This window comes from Uranotaenia lowii, chromosome 3 (assembly GCF_029784155.1).
Source record: "Uranotaenia lowii strain MFRU-FL chromosome 3, ASM2978415v1, whole genome shotgun sequence".
Classification (NCBI taxonomy): domain Eukaryota; kingdom Metazoa; phylum Arthropoda; class Insecta; order Diptera; family Culicidae; genus Uranotaenia; species Uranotaenia lowii.
The window spans coordinates 368,481,582-368,498,376 of record NC_073693.1 but is presented as its reverse complement, the minus strand read 5'-3'; the positions used below and the strand labels follow the sequence as shown (position 1 = coordinate 368,498,376).

The 16,795-nt window shown below is 37.6% G+C and overlaps 1 pseudogene; it reads left to right on the top strand.

Annotated features, from left to right (window-relative positions):
* LOC129754068 (uncharacterized) overlaps positions 1-15,656 on the top strand; it is a 42,150-nt pseudogene extending 26,494 nt beyond the window's left edge.
* The last annotated feature ends 1,139 nt before the right edge of the window (positions 15,657-16,795 follow it).

Here is a 16,795-nt window from a genome sequence, read left to right as displayed (position 1 = left end):
ACAGTGTTTGGACACCAAAATGTACCAATGAGTTTCAGATACGAATTCGTGCTTGAAAAGTTATAAATTCTACTACCGAGAATAGCATTTAGGCAATGGGTGGCCAACATTTTCAACAGGCGGGCCAAATTTAGGAGATAAGATAAGCAGAAGGGCCACACCATAATTTTTTCTTTTATATCCAGGGCAAATTAATGATTAACTGATATTAAGTGATGATATAAAAATTAGTTTTTGTTTTCATTTGTTTTCTTTCAAAATATATAGGTACAGTATGAAAAACAGGTTTATGAAATTTGGTATAGGTTTTTACTGGTTTTACGTGGATTGATATAAAAAATATTATGAAAAATCTTACCCCGGATTACGGTATCTGTTTTTCCGTGATATTTACTGGCTTCAAAGGAAGCTAACATATATGTGCTAAACTTTGACAAATAAAACATTTAATTCGTAAACAAATGTGTTTTGATTTCCGCTATTTAACTTTGTGCTAAATTTGGCTGAAGTTTTTTTTTAACATCATATTATTCTTTCCATGAAGCCTTCAAAACCCCGTCAAAATTCAACCTAGTGCCATGTACCCATTTAGGAGCTCTCATCGCTTTTAGAATAATGGTATGAGGTAATAAAAAAAAATCTTAGCAATACACATCTGATATTCGAAAGTATTGTCCATGTGTGAAATATTGGAAAAAAAAAGATTTTCTCAGACTTTTGTTTCGATACTAATTTTGATAAACTTCATCTGAAAATGGTACAGAAACCATCATAAACCTAACTTAAGCATCAGCTAAGAGGTTCTTCAAACCTTCTCTTTGAATAAAAGATCAAAAAACTCAACTCTTAAATAGAACTTAGATTGGAATGTGATCATTCTGGAAAAAAAAACTTCGCAGGCCACAAAAAGATAGCTACGGGCCACATGTTAAGCATTTATTCTCTCAATGTCACCCTGCTACGGACTTTAGAAACAAAAGCACACTGTCCATTAGAAGTATCTATAGAAATTTCATGTTGAACCGGAGAAAACCACCACCATGAAAATGAAAAAATGGGATATCTTTGATAAACTGATTTTATTTTAATTTTAGTTTATCAACATGCTTTACCAGCCACTGCACAGTGCACTGTGGTCCGAAAGGGCTAAAAGTGGAACTTTTTTTATAGTGCCTCTGTTTTTCATTTTATCTCATAAGTGTCTTCAGAACATTTGCTTCTTCAAACATGCTTCATAATTTGAAATTATCAAAAGTTAGTCAAAGCCTACTATAAAAAAATTTAAAATTCTAACTTTTTTCTTTCAATACATAGAGCATTATTTTATACTACAAAGTTGTAGAATACAAGAAAATATGAAACTTTGTGCAATACATCAAAACTCTATCTCTTTTCAGAGCAGAGTTATAAAGGTTTTATTTTAAAAGTTATTTAAAAGTTAGTTTTTTAAACTTAACTATAGTTAGATGAAAATTTACATGAACAAAATGTTCCAAACATTTGTTGAGACTTTCAAATCCCACGTTTTGCACAAGATTGCAACATTCTACGACATTTCCTAGCCAACTTATTGCATTTTTAAGTTTTATTTTTACTCAACTTCACGAGCGTTTATTGCAAAAACGTGCAAGTAGATTTTCAAAACTAATAAATCAAATTGAAGCTTGAACTTAGTGCAACAAATTGGTATTAGTGCCATTTGTCTCCACGTGCTCATATTCGAACACAACAAGCATATATTTGATATGTTTAACGTGTTTCCATACAAAAAATGGAAAAATTGATTTCCAGGCTACACAGATGCTACGCAAAACGAAGGCAGAAGGAAATAAAAAATAAGAACATTTTTACATGGTAAAATTTTCAAAATGTGCTACCAGTGGCAAAATTTCTACCACTTTTTCTCAGTGAATTTGCTTTTAGAGCGTTGTCCATAACGTGAAAGTATCAGAAATTAGTGAATAGAAAATAACGTGAAAGTATCAGAAAATGCTGCTAAACTTTGAAGAGGATTAAAAATTAAATTTTAGTTTTCTGCAAGGTTTCAGTTTAAAAGAAATACAATCGAACCTGGATTAGCAAGAGTTCAAGCGATCTAACATTTTCTCTTGTTCAGAGGTTTCTCACTTATCCTGCATCTCATTTGCAGAGGGATAGGAACACAAAAATGAAAATTTTATCAATAAAGCAAAACAAATTTTCAAACCTAATTGTCAAAAATTTTTTGGGAATCAGAAAAATGAAGTCAAACAAATCAATGCACCGGTTTGGAGTTATTCCAAGCAAGTTTCCAAAGGATATTTAAGAAAATAGTTATAAGAATCGTATATTTTTTATTTTACTGTTTCTTTCTGTTCGTACCACAATATTAATTAGTACCAAAATCTATTTTTAGCTTAGCCAGGAAAAAAATCGATTTTAGGTCTTAAAAACATGGGACTTGAATTGATGATTAGGAACTGGAGATTTTTTTTCGTATGGGTTTATGAGCTACCTGGTTGACCCGGAAAGGAAAAACAGATCGGGGCACAGAAGAGAAAAATTTATATGAGAGTAGAGTAGCTTAGAAAAGGATAGCGGCAACAGAGCCCGAGGGTTCTGAAGCACCAGTTGAGGGAAGCGTTAAGATAGTGCTCGACGGACTGGGACAGCTGGGCCCTACTTGAACTTCGAGTTAACCCAACCTCCAATTCAACCGAGCATTAACAGTATGATAACATACGCCAAAGTCTCGATATCATTGTCAGAAGGGTTCACTAACTTACCGTAGTTGAATTTTCCCTACCTGTCACCTAACCTTACTCGTTTCAATAAATTTGAATTTTCGATTGTTTTTACTGAGATTAACATAGATTAGCTAATGAAAAATATTTCCAAATAAGTCAATGGTAAGAGATTCAGAACAAATGCGTGGAAACTCGGTAATTATACAAAAAAAACTAGAACGACAAGAAACAGAACTAAAATCAGAATTTGTCTATCTGAATCTGAGGCGTAATTACTCTACAGAACACAAAAAGTAATTATACAGAGTCTTGAGAAATAAAAAAAATCAATATGATTGTTATAACACTTATCAACAGTACATAAAATGCATCATCTGTTATTTGTGATGTTTTCACTAAGGAATACTACCATTGTTTGGAAAATGATAGATTTATCCATCATTTCCACTATCATACGCACCGCTGCCCTGTGAGCTTGATTTTTGTTGATATTTTTTTCAGTAAGATTAAAAAAAAATAATAATAAAAGAACACTCACCTGCGACGCAGAACGTGTCTAACCATATGCTTTGCTCAAGGCATGTTTAGATTTTTTTGTTTTTAAGAGAACTTCTTTAAAAATAAAGGACCTGAAATATAAAACTTTATTAATTGTATGAAAAATTATATCAATTCTGATCGGACCATATTGAACAGTAAGATGTTTGTATAAAGCCATGGGGCCAAAGGACGTGCCCGGAAGTTATACAACAAGGTCCTAACGAAGTACGACGGATGCATCTTCATGAATGACGAAACGTACGTGTAGATGGATTTTGGGCAGCTTCCTGGCAAAAAAAATATAAAGCCACTGGTCGGGGTGATGTCTCCGACAAGTTCAAATTTGTTTTTGCCGATAAATTTGCAAGAAAGTGTTTGATCTGGCAAGGTATTTGCAGCTGTGGACGAAAAACACCGGTTTTTGTGACAAACAAGACCATGAACTCCAAGATGTACTAGGAGGAGTGCCTGAGAAAACGTATTCTTCCGTGCATTAGATCTCACAAAGGACCAGTAGTTTTGGCCAGATTTGGAAGGCTGCCACTACAGCAAAGAGGTACTACAATGGTATCGGGACAACGGGGTGGATTTAGTAGAAAAGGGCACCAACCCACCCAACTGCCCTCAATTCCGCCCTATTGAAAAATATTGGGCAATTGACAAGCAAAAGATGAGGAAAAATGGTAGGAAGACTCGAGATGCAACAGAGATGAAGAGATGGTGGAACAAAATGGCCGCTGAGGTCAGCGAACAGGATGTCCAAACTTTGATGAGTGGTATTCGACGAAAAGTTCGAAATTTCATCAAAAACACATCGAAATAATTTTTTCATTATTTTAACTGTAAAGTGCAATAAAAAGCCTACATTTTGAGTACAAAACCCTTTATTTCGTTTACATAGCTCCGAGATAGACCTGCTTCAATGCGTCCAGATTCATGATGATCCATGCCTTAATGCCATAAGCTCATCTCTTAGGAAATACCTAAGGTATCTCTACGATTCTAAGGTATCTTAGAGATACTCTTAGGTATCTCTAAGTTTTCTTGCCGATACCGGGAATCGAACCCAGTGCGTCAGACTCGCACCAGCCTATCCGCTAGACCACATTGGCGCTTGAGCGTTTTAAAGCAGAAACATGTAGACAAAATCTTCAACCTTATTTGAATCAACGCAAGTTAATTTAAACCATAAATATAAAATACTCAAAAAAAAAATCATACAACATCTGCTTTCATTTTTGTTACAGAAAAAGCACCACCCGCCGGGCACAACGGAACAGGACAAGGGCAGCGCGGAACCGCTGAGTCGCAACATCGGCAGCCACTCGAGCATCGATGACAAAAATCCGGACGTGATACCGCACGAGAACAGCGAAGACGACGAGGAGAAACAATTCGAACGCCTCACGCTGGACACCGATCGGTTAAAATATACGGTTCAACCACCCCTGACCATGATAATGCCAAACAACAAACCAACGTCGGGAGCTTACTCGCCGATGCATCTTTCGCCAACTGGAAACGGATTGAAAAAGGTTGGTTTTTTTCTGGCAACACTGTTTTTGGATTCAGGTTTTCTAACGAAGTTTGTTTACAGTTCGGCGAGCTCTCGCTAACGACGAACCCGAGCTACGCGATCTACAATTCTCCGGTGCGGAGCACCTACATCAGTGCGACCAGCAATCTAGCCGGAACAACAACCACGACGACAGTGCTGCCAATTTCGTCGGCAGCACAACCGGTGGTGGGGCGAACGAGTGGGACGACATCGCCAAACATCTACACAAGACTGCCTTTGCGGGACTTCACGCCCGTAACGTACGACAGTATGCTCAGCACGTCGCAAACTTCGTCCCTGTCGTCGAACGGGGGAGGTCCGGGTGGGATCAACTCGCAAATCTACACCGCCAAAATGCCGCTCCTCACGACAAACTACGCCGAGCTGGCATCACTGGAGAAATGATAGCAGATGGCTTCAGAAGATGACTAAGAAAGTTGGGTGGCGTGGCGTGTTGAGTAAGTGAAGATGGTGCAGTGTCCAAAAACTATTGTCAATTCGAAACATTACATCCTTTCACCCGATGAAGAAAGTGGGAAAGAAAAACCGATCCTCAAAAAGCTTCCACGGGCTTCATGAGGGAGGGGAAGATTTCTAAAATCTTACTCCGCAAAACCTTCACAGAAGTCCCTTGCCATATGTTTATAAACATTATAATCATCAATCACCCCCTCAAAACAAGAAAAAAATTTAAAAAAAAACAAAAACCAATAACAGTCTAGCTAGGATTATCCCATCACAACACTTTAGGTAAGATCTACGGAAATGAACAAGAAAAAACTGATTCGATCTAGGTTTTAGTATAAAATGAAATCGAAAACCAATCCATGTACAGATACATATCTAAGAATCGTATTTTTGTACGTTTGTACTTAGAGTAAAAAAGCAAACAAATTGCGTAGCTAAATTTTATCAACCCTCGAAGAGTCCCCCAGAAAAAAAGAAAAAAACGACGACCCTCTCGAAAGGTTCCCCAGTTTTCTGAAGATTTCGTTAGCCCAAGAAAGTTGTTGACCCGTTAAAAGTTTTATCGGTTGTCCGTTTTAGAATTGATCTTGGCGGTGTCATATCAGGCAGCCAGAACCAGCTGAAGTTTACTCAATTTTTATAGAACGGCCATAAATTTCCGAAATACAAATTCAGAAAACCGTTTACGCAAACAGATGAATCAACAGAAGAAGAAAAAAAAATATCGTCAAAGCAGTTGAAACAGAAGATATCTATAAGCTACGGTACACCGATTTCAGATTTTTTTTTTTCCGTGTATTTCGTCGTTCTCGTTATCAACGCCTACCTAGAAGCATTTTGGAGGCGAGCTATTGGTGGATGATAAAATTGCTTCCACGGCCTGCTGCTACGGGGCTGACTGTTTTTTCCTTCATTTTTTTTTCCTCACAGAGTCTTCAAACAATTTTTATTTTCTTCCTCGCCCAACTTCGGGATATTGGGATCGTTTTATTTGCATAGGTATCAGCGATTGAGGTAAAAGTTTTTCCCCCCTCCTCCTACTCCTGTCTCTTTCGCCCGAGTTTGAAAAGCGAAGGAAGCCTGTTGATTTCAATTTAGGGCTCCTCCGAACCTACCTAGTTGGTTTGTTTTTTTTTTTCTGCTTCCTTCAACGTTATCCGAGGTTATTGATTCAACTATAAGCGAGTTCAATCTTCCCGCAGCTGGTTTCCGGAGAGATGACAAAAAATGTACCGGTGGATTGCCAGAAATTTTTGAAGGAAAGATATAAAAAGAATTCCAATTTTTGGGACAGTTCTCCATTGTAAGACAAGCTGAACTTAACAAAAACTTTAGGTATGAGTTAGCATGAAATTGGAAACCGAATTCAGAATTCTGAAAATCCTTATTTTTTTAAAACTCAAACTCTAAATTTATTATAATTAGTTACCAAAAATTTATTCTTTTTATCAAACTGAAGTGCAGAAAATAACTTTCAAGTAGAGGATATAACCACTAAAAAGCCGTCAAACCAATTATTCTTCATAGTCTGTCTCATAATTCCCCCGACAGTGACATTATCAACAGCAGCAACTGTCGAATGCAATCAACCTTGTAGGTGATGAGAGAAGATAAATTTACAACGGGAATAAATAGGTAGGAGTCCGCAACAACCCGAACGTAAAGGGGGGAAGCAAACGGACCGGACGGTTGCTGGTCGGTCTCAGATCTCATGTCTCATGTTGTTGCCCGGAAGGCACATCCGGGAAGTTTCCCGTTCCCCGTTTTGTCCGGTGTTTGTTGGCTTTCAATTGTCCCATTGAGTAGAGGAAAATGAAGAAGGAAAACAAAAACCAAAAGGGAAAATTACCTGTACCTGCTTCCCACGGATGGATCCGGATGCTTATTCCCTGAGGTGCCATTTGTCGGTCAGCAGCAGCGCCAACAACGGGTGATATTTTCCAATAAAAGGTGTACCAGTAGGCAGTCGTTTAACTTAGAGTTTCACCACTGAAAATGAAAAAAAAAAAACTTCATAATCGGGAATTCCATACTTTAATGTGACAACTTCTTGGATTCCGCAGTGAAATGCCCAGATGAAAAATCCATTAAACAAGGTTAAAATTAAACTCAACATTAAGCAACAAATTGGATATAAACGGCCGTTTCATCGATGCTGTCCTTCTGCCGGAAGCCAGATAAACAACACACGTTCAGCATTAAGCACACCACATAGCACTTCCGGGGGACGGTTCTATTTTTACAACCAGTTTCCAGCTCCGTCTACACAAACACAAGCTCGATGACTTTAATGTGCTAAAATTACCGGACATCGGGATGCCGCTGACTGACCCGTTCTGGCCCTGAGGGAAATCCTGGAAGGATAAACAGAACAATGTTTTAACCAGCCAGCTTCACGGAGTGAAAATATTAACATGTGGACGTTTGCCAGGCAGCCTGCTGCGATAGGTTTTCCATAGTCGATTTCATTAAACTTAACTACGGTGTAAAAATAGCAAGTTGGAAGTTGAATAACAATCTTCTTTGAAGTTTCGATCATTGACGGGACTTTTTAATAAATGAACTGATCCCAACAATTAAATTTGAGTGTTGAAAAAAATAAAACTTTAAGTGTAGAAAAAGTTTTGAAAAAATTATTAAGAGCATAAAGTAAAAACCAAAATGTTGGAGTTTGTCCTCCTAAGCTATTCCATCTTCATTGAATTTTCAAGGACGTCCGATCGATAAATCAACAGCTCCCAACCATCACCTTGAAAATTTAATAATTTTCAGGTACGAAATGTACCAAGACTATGATTGTTCGATCTTGGATCGATCTTTGGAAGATCGATCATTTTAACTCAGATATTCGATTTTTTGGATCGACCCTTTAGCCAGAAAAAGATTGATTAAAACGGTTTATTTTCGATTCGATCTTCGATCTTCTGCAATGTTTCTCTCCTTGGTGAGTTGGAGGTATTTAGATCAAATTTTCAGTACCGATTTTATGTTCAACAGTGCATCTGTTTGGGGCATCTGGTCGATATCGGTACCCAAAATAAAATTTGCGGATTTTGCGGATTTTGCGGAATTCCCCTCAGCAGATATTGATGTAGTTTGTTCCTTGATTACAGTTTGAAGGCATTTTTTATACGTAGGAAGACGGTTAACATACCTTTAACATTTCTAGTTCGTTTTTTTGTTTTTTTTTACAAACAGTTGTTAAAAATCGAAAGATCGATTCTCAAGCTCCGATTTTCTAGGTGGATCGATCCTACGGCCGTTTATCTGAATCAATCTTGGAGATCAATCTTTTCCTGAAGATCGAACAATCCTAACCAAGACAAAATCATAAAATTTTTTTTATTAGTTGATCACCCAGGGGTAAATCCCGGTTGACGGATTGTATTCCAAGGCACGGCGAACCGCTGTGTCCACCCAGTTTGCTACTCTGGGTCTATGGGTACAATGGGAAGACTCATGATATACTTCGTGTTACCTCCTACTCCCTAAACTCCACCTGGGGCCGCCAACCTGGTTCCCACCTCGAACTGTTTGATACACTATTCTTCAACAGTGGAAGGTATTTTCGTGCTAGTGCTTTCCAAGGCAATACTCATTGAAGAGACCACCTTCAACAAAACCTCTCATCCTTACGACTCGACGTCCGAACTCTCCTCTAACGTCTTGGGAACCGACATCCTCTCGCAATGACTCGAGGTTCCCACACAAACCTCTCATCTTCGCGACTCAAGGCCTGATCTCTCCTCAAAAGACTCGAGATCCAACCCCTCCTCGCATCGACTCGAGGTTGACCTCTCTTCTAGCGACTTGAGATCTTACCTCTCCTTGTAATGACTCGAGGTGACCACTTATACCCCTCCTTTTGTTGATTAAGGGCCTGATCCCTCCTCTTACGACTCGAGACCCGATCCCTTATCATAAAGACTCGGGGTTGACCACACATCTCTTCCCCTAAAGATTCGAGGCCTGATCTCTACTCTAACGACTCGATGCCCGACCTCTTATCTCCAGGATTCGAGGTTTGCCATCTTACCCGTCGTGTGCCGATCGAGAGCAGCTTATCCCAGACTCGCGCCAGTCACAGCACACGCACACGGATGATTCCCGACGAAGACGTCATCATACTCCGACTCGAATGGCTCACCCGGCGTCGAGAGCTACTCTACCCGTGGGTATCCCCCGATCGTGGAATAACCCTTTTCTAACGATTTCCACTGCGAAGAAGGTCAAGTCTTATCCCCATAGCTTTGGTCGTTGGGAACCACCCTACTCAGATACTCCCCGAAAGTGGAGAATCTTACACACGAACGCGGCGCACCCACTGCATCCGCTACGCAGAAGATGTTGCCTTATCTTTGTAGCTTTAAACCGTGGGGTCAGACGCATACTACTCGACAGCCCCCCATCGGTGGGGTCAGTCTACTCCGACCGTTGTCCGGTCTTCTTTATCCCTTTGGCTGGCAACTCTAGGATTTAGAGCCCGCGGCTTTTTCTGCCCGTCGTGTGCCAGATCGAGAGTCTGTCACGGCACACATTAGGGACTTCAAACGCTACGACTCGGATGTTTCCCGACAGTGACGACAACCTACACTGACTCGAAAGCCTCTCTACCCGTGGGTATCCCCCGCCAGTGGTTAACCCTCTTACTGCGAGGTCCGCTACGAGGAAGGTATAGTCTTATCCTCGCAGTTTCACCATTAGAAAGCGACACTACTCGGATACCCCCCGTCGCAGGGATATCCTACACACCCGCAGCATACCTCTAACCTCCGCTACGCAAAAGATGATGCCTTATCTTTGTAGCTTCGACCAAGGTAGTGGACGCACACTACTCAGATGCTCCCCGTCGATGCAGTCATGATCCGGGTGAACCCATCGCTGATCGCATGCCAAGTGTTGGAATCTGTACACATTCTCTGCACCACGTTGTATGCTGTCGTGTCGGACCCGCAGACGGCAAATATGTATGTTGGTACGTAACGCCGCAAACCTCAGGCAGGCAAACACCACATGTTCGGGTGTTTCCTCTACGTCCTCTACCACAATTTGGGCAAAATGGCGAAAACACATGTCCAAACCGGTAGTTGTACTTCATGAAGCAGCCATGACCAGTCAGGAATTGCGTCATATGGAAGTCCACTTCACAGTGTCTTCTTCCGATCCAGCTCCCGATGTGCGGGATCAGACGATGGGTCCACCTTACTCTCGCTGAGCTGTCCCACAGCTTCTGCCAGTTGGACTTGGACATCGAGTCCTCGTTGGAGAGATCTCGAACGTTGGGTGTGTCTTTGTTGTCGTAGCAATAGACATCCTCCTCCAGCAAAACCGAGATGTGCATAACGCCCGCCACTACGCAGGCGGCTTCGGACGACATGGTCCGGTATCCGCTGATAACCCGTAGGTTCATCAGCCGCTGAACGCTGCTAAGTCGCTGCATGCTACACTGCCTTACCAGGGCCTGCCTTCAGGCCGCGAAAGATTTGATAAAAAACCAGAGCTACACCTTGAACCTTGAAGCAGCACTGATCGCTTCACCAATTTGACCGTAAATAGCAGCAAGATCGAAGCCATCGACCATGTGCTCGCTCAGCTAGAATCCCGAGTCGATGGGTAGTGAGTTAGTGACTAGTGATAAAGAAACAAGAGAGATTAATAGGAGGCAAGAACACATGCGAGCAGAGTTGCCAATGTGCCTGATTTTCCAGAATTTGCCTGATTTTTGGAGGCCCAACCTGATTACCTGATAAGATTCCGCTTTTCCCTGATTTTAGAATTTAAGCCTGATTTTCCTTGGGTCTAAAGTTTCCAAAACAATTTAAGAAAAATTTGATTTTTGTTTTTTTCTTCGTATATTTTGTCAAATTTCTCACCATGCTTTGATTGTTTGAATGTAAAAATAACACAAATGCGAAAAGATTTGAAATTGTGAAAAAAGTCACATAATTTATATTCACAGTTGAACTAACGCTTTGAGAAGAATCTCATAAGTATCTCAATGCAGTGAGCGAAACAACAATAGTACCACTATGTGTTTTGCTAGTTAAAATACGGATGATTGGTAAGTATCAAAATTTTCTTCTACAATTTGTTTTAAATTAGTCAACGGATAAATAAAGATTGAGCAGCCTGATTTTTTTTTCATTCAAATTCAGCTCAAACATTGTGTTTCATCATTTTCCGTCATTTTAATGAAAAAACTAAGCAGTTTGATGAAGTATTTAAGCTCCAATGTAAAATTCCTGAATGCTAAAGGAAAATCTTTTTGAAGCTTGTTGGAATTCTAGAAAACGCCTAAAATGCAGTTGTCTATTCAAATAGTTCGTAGAAGCCTTATTATTATTCACTTTTACTTAGTAAATTTTAAGAATAAATTTTGATTTTGAAGAAACGCATTAAGTGGTACTATGCTTATTTCGCATCTTTTTCCATATTTTTGGTTCTTAAACGCCAATTGCTTCATCCAAAAAAATTAAATGTCTATATAATTTATTCGTTGATCAATTTAAAACAATCTGTACAAGAAATTTATCACAATTTTCAACCATCCATATTTTCACGAGCAAAACACATAGAGTTACTATTCTTGTTTCGCTCACTGTATACCCCAACTATAGCAGGCCATGGATGTTTTTTGATGCAAACAAGGCATGAAATAGCAAATTGAAACATTGCAGGGTGGGGAAAATATTGAAAATGTAATAATCCTTCTAATATCAAAAGAAAAAAAGTTTTATTTTAGGGAGAAAAAAAATTATGTTTAAATTTCTACAGATTTGAAACTAACTTTAACGTGAATAAAGTTTATTTTCAAGTCTTGAATGGATAAACTGAAAATACGTGGTCAATTCTTGGGTCTAATTTATATGAGAATTGAACCAACGAAATTAGTTCCAATCCAGTGAAAAATCCGGCAATCCTACTTATGTTCCATTAAGCATCTAACGATTAAGAGCTGCGTCAAATTTGATCCAAACATCATCAGTTTTGGACTAATCCTCAAACCGCTTCTAATAAAATTGAGTTGAAACTGGTATAATGGACCACGTTTGCTTTGATCAAAATTTGGATCTAAACCGGCTGTTTGGACCACGGATATATGTAGGTGCTCTTAGATTCCAATCATTTTAATTTTTCGATGGTAGTTAAAAATTGTCTTTATTGAATTAATGCAAATCAAATTTGTCTAAATCCGACGAAGAGTTTTTCTTCAAACAAAGATTTTCAGGGATGTTGAATGTACAGTTGCGTTCAAAAAAGAATGAAATCGCGTGAAGCTGCGCACCCACTTCCAACTTTGACAAGCTGCCATTTCTCTCTCGGTTGATATTTTTTCATGAAAATTTCACACAATCTAGTTCAACTATCCATCTAACACTCTACAAAATTTGAAGTCTTTACAATGACGGGAAACAAAGATAGAGCTATTTCCGTAAAAAAGGGAAATTTGGAGTTGCTTCACTAAACTTGCTGTATCTTCGACAATTTTCATTGAAAATCCTTGTAATTTGGTCCAAAGATGTAAAAATGTTTGATCTACTACCAGGCCAAGTTTCGTCAAAATCGATGAACGTCATCAAAAATGGTTCCGGGTAGAAAATCAGGTTCATTATCGCCCAGCAGACGATTTCATTCTTTTTTGGACGGATGTTTGTATGGAAAACATCGTAATCCATGTATTCTTGGTTTTCCTTCCACAAAATCAAAATTTATTACAAACAAGGTTGTAAATTGATAGAAACTACATTCCTGCTTTGTTTAGAAATAGAAATTGTTCCAACAGAGCTGGTATTGAAACACAAGAGCGAATTGAATACTCGCTTTAATTGTATATCAAATTTGTTTATCGGAATAACTAGCAGCTCATTTCTGAATCTCTGTTCTTCTTATTTCGAACTCTATTGATACATTTTCTCTTCCGAAACAAAGCACAAATGAAATTCCTATCAATTTACAACATTCTTGGTGACAAGATTATGATTTTGTTAATGAAAAAACAAGAATACATGGATTACGATGTTTTCCATACAAACATCCGTCCAAAAAAGAATGAAATCGTCTGCTGGGCGATAATGAACCTGATTTTCTACCCGGCACCATTTTTGATGACGTTCATCGATTTTGCCGAAACTTGGCCTGGTAGTAGATCAAACATTTTTACATCTTTAGACCAAATTACAAGGATTTTCAATGAAAATTGTCGAAGATACAGCAAGTTTAGTGAAGCAACTCCAAATTTCCCTTTTTTACGGAAATAGCTCTATCTTTGTTTCCCGTCATTGTAAAGACTTCAAATTTTGTAGAGTGTTAGATGGATAGTTGAACTAGATTGTGTGAAATTTTCATGAAAAAATATCAACCGAGAGAGAAATGGCAGCTTGTCAAAGTTGGAAGTGGGTGCGCAGCTTCACGCGATTTCATTCTTTTTTGAACGCAACTGTAGGTATGATTTTTTCTAAATTCAGGAAGAACTTTATTAATGTTCGTAACACTGTCGATTACAGAAAAAAAACTGACTAAATTTGCGTGAAGATGCCCAAGTTACCATAAGCACAAAAGCTTTTCATATTTATAGCTTTATACCAGCATTCAAGAGCCAAATTACACTATATCAGCACATACAGAGAAATTTTGCTATATAACAGCCCTTCGAGTGCTATTCAGCATCATATTAGAATCGTAACACTCTCTTTAAAAGCAACTAGCATTTTATCAGTTTTGCATAATGCTTTTGAAATGCAACACAGCTCTAAATCAGATTAATAAATGCTGAATTTTCTAAGCATTAAATTGGCATCTCAAAAGCTTGCTATAATGCTTTTAAGCACTATGTAGGCACTACAGTGGCATTGGCATTCAAATCTAGGGCACCAGTTTCTAAAAATTTCATTCAAATAGAGTGTTTTTTCTTCAAACATTTAACGTGGATCTGATAGGTCCACAAGCAGAGTCACTGAAAAATGTCCGAACGATAGATGTCATGAATTAGCCCACGCTATTTATGGCATAAACCAATGCTGATACAGTGCTTTATATGGTTATACTAGGCTTACCAGATTATTTCAGAATAAGAAACGAGACATTTCAAGAAAAAAAGCAGGACATCACCGAAAAAAGCGGACATTTCAAAAACTCTTAAAAATCCAATTTTTATGGCCATTCCTGTACGTATGTTTAATTCGTTCTGCTAAAATAGTTCATAGATAGAATTAATAAATTTAAAAATGAAATTTCTTTAAAAAATTTAATTTGTAAGAAAACTTCCATCTTTGTATTCTGTGAAGACTCAAGTCGAAAATTTTGTAGTTCATTATAATTTAAAATCCTAAATTTGAAGAAAGTTTTTAAAAATTTCAACAGCCGTTTTTGATCATACCATTCCAAGTTTATTTAATCTAACTCTTTAATTCATTCATTGTTTGATTGAAAATATTTTTTTTTCGCTCGATGGTCCTGTTCTATTTTATTCGGAATCAGCCTTTTATCTTAGCTTTACATTCAAGGGATTCTGCTAGGATTTCGGAGAAACAACTGGAGCCATCATCATTTGGAATTTTTTAAATTTGCAGGAGTTGAAAATAATCAAGGAGAGATTTTATAAGAAGCATTTTCATACAGCACGGACAAACTATTTTGAAGTGGTAAAAAGTTGTGTTTTCTCAGAAAAACGCGGAACATTTAAAAAAAAAAAAAAGGGGGACGGTGAAACATCTTCTAAAAAAGCGGAACATGTCCGGGAGGGACGAATGGCAACCCTAGGTTAGTTTCTGCACTAAAGCAGCAGTTAATTTCGCCAAACCTGGCTCACAGAGTTATTATGCACAAAATCAAGCACTATAGCTGATTTAGAGCAGAATTTGTGCTACTTTTAAGTGCTTATGGTTACTTGAACGGATCCTTTGAAATTCTAATTTAATTTTTTTTTTGAAGATCTTGTTTAGCGTAAGAACAACTGCTTAACGAAATAAACAATTTACATAGCTCTAAATTAGTTCTGAGCCTACTTGATTGAATAATTCTGTATGGCAGACCGTGATTGCTTTGATTCAAATTCAATGCTTAGCTATTTTAAAATGGGATATTCTTTCTTAAGTTGATGCAAAATGCAAAATGTTGGCAGCACTGTGTTGTCTGTAGAAAGTACTAGTTGTCCCTTTTCATTTTTAACTAACGCATTTCCGAAATATTTACGATGTTATAGAAAAGACAAAAAAACAAGTTGTACTTACTAAACATTTTTTGTAAAATCGTTCGGTTTTTGAAAAATCGATTAGTTCCTGAAAAGTCGATTTTTGTTTAATTTTTTTTATGAATAAACACTAGATCTCGATATTTCGTGCACTTCTAAGTTACTCATAACTAAATCATAACTAAAATATCGTTTTTTTTCGATTTCCTTTGGTTCCCCTTTTGGTGATTTTCAAGGGTACAAAAACCAAAACTTTGAGCGCTTTAAGGCAACCCCCAATCAAGTCCGATTGAGCTGGAGTTTTGCACAAACTTTCTCCATACATCCATTGCCATCCTTATATACATACCATTGTTTAGCTTTAATCTTTCAAATCATACTTCTGATAAGACCAATCATAATACTAAAATTCATTTTCAGAAATTTTGTAAAACCTCAGAATTGTCCTGAATGAAGAAAAAAGTTCTCCAAGACTCTTACGAAATAAAACATTTCATTTTCTTTATTCACTTTCATCTCATGACACCAAAATTGGATGGATGGTGATGGATGATTAACATTTCTAAAAATTTCCTCATTAGAAATGTAACTTAAATTTAAAAAAAATCACATATTTCGAACACAAAATGAAGGCAAAGGCAAATTAAGTAAAATTGAGGAAAAACATTCCGATAACTTGATTTTATTTGAATATTCGTAAATTGGTAGTCACCAAATAATTCGTTGAAAAATTGATAAATTAGATAAATTTTCAATAACATTTGACTTTTTTAACAACAATGACTTATCTTGTGTAAAAAGATTTCAATTTCATATCATTTCATTTAGGTTCAACATTCACAATTCCGAGTCATTTGAGAATTCAGGTTCCAAATTGATTTTTTTTTGTCCTAAGTCGAAATACAGAAATAGAATCCAGGCTCTAAATGTACCATAATATTTCAAATCACCATTTCAACTGAGAATTTCATAAGCACAATTTTGAATTTCTCATTTTTCAAATCTCTCGTAAATGTGTATCTACTCGTTTGAAATGATAATATGCATTGAAATGTAATCGAACCATGCTGATGTCAGATTTCATCGAACGATTTCTGTCGAGTCGATACAATTTCGAAAAAAAAACCACAATCGGAAAACATTTTACAACCAGGAAACACATATCTCAGGCTTTCGTTTATTAGTTATCTCGACTCGACTCGCCCACCTCTCTTCCAATCATATACGGAAAAGCAAACATACTGGAAAAGTTAATAAACAAGGATTTACCAGTCGACAGCAGCCATGGGAAGAGAAAAAAAATGCTGATAAGCG